Source organism: Mastomys coucha, unplaced genomic scaffold (genome assembly GCF_008632895.1).
Source record: "Mastomys coucha isolate ucsf_1 unplaced genomic scaffold, UCSF_Mcou_1 pScaffold11, whole genome shotgun sequence".
NCBI classification, from domain to species: Eukaryota; Metazoa; Chordata; class Mammalia; order Rodentia; family Muridae; genus Mastomys; species Mastomys coucha.
The window spans coordinates 14,060,862-14,062,185 of NW_022196893.1; positions in this window are offsets into that span (position 1 = coordinate 14,060,862).

Sequence of the window (1,324 nt, forward strand, 5' to 3'; positions counted from 1 at the left end):
ACAGCTCTCCATAACTTTCTTTGGCCTGGTACTCAGAGAGATCCACCTGCCTCTGCATTCCAAGCGCTGGGATTAAAGGTGTGCGGCACCACACTGAGCACCTGGGCAGCTCTTAAGACAATGAGTCACTGGGGCTAGTTAAGGGCACTTGTTGCTCTTGTAATGGTCCTCAGTTTGGTTCCCAGCCCATAGGATGGCCCACAACCATCAGCTAACTCCAGTTGCAAGGAATCCAAAGCCATTCTGACTTCTGTGGGCATTGGGAACACATATGGTGCAATATACACATTCCATAAGTAAAACACTCATAACATAAAGAAAGCTAAAACACATGTACGAGGGGGCACACACACACACACACACACACACACCCCACACACCAGAAACTAAGCTTCCACACAACATGAAAGCTATTGGCTCTTTCAGAGTACTCAAAGGATGTGTCCTTTATAATTTTTTTAAAGATTTATTTATTTACTTTATGTTAGTACACTGTAACTGTCTTCAGACACCCCAGGAGAGAGCATGAGATCTCATTATGAGTGGTTGTGAGCCATCATGTGGTTACTGGGATTTGAACTCATGACTTCAGAAGAGCAGTTGGTGCTCTTAGCCGCTGAGCCATCTCTCCAGGCCAAGGATATGGCCTTTACCACAACAAAGTCAAGGCTGCTGGCCTTTCTATTTATTTATTTATTTATTTTTATTTGACTTTTCCAGACAGAATCTCTCTGTAGCTTTGGCTCTCCTGGAACTCACTCTGTAGACCAGGCTGGCCTCAAACTCACAGAGATCAGCCTGACTCCTCCTCAGTGCTGGGATTAAAGCTGTGCACCACCACTGCCCAGCTTGTCCTTTTTATTTGTTAAACCACCAAATCAAGTGAGGACCGTGTTACTACCCAGGGGCCTCTGCGAAGAAAAGAAAACGAAAGGAAAGCCTTCATCCGTGGACAAGGTGCTGCATACAGCTGTCCCTCCCAAGCTAAGGTGAAGAAAAAGCAAGTTCAGAGCTGGAGAGATGGCTCAGCAGGCAAGAGCCTTTGCTGTTCTCAAAGATAGTCTGAGTTTGAATCCTGTTTGGATTCCAGCAGGCGTGCGTTGGGTAACTCCCACCCTAGGGAATTCAATGCCCTCCTCTAACCTCAGCAAGTCTTTGTACATACACAGACACGTAAATAAGTGACTTTTGTGTGTTTTTCCTCTCTGCCTCCATAAACACAGCAGGAGCATGCACACACCAACCCCACCCAGTCCTGAGTGTGCGTTCTCCCAGGATAAACAGATGTCCTCCCATATTAAGAGTGAGAGGCCTGCTTGGGATC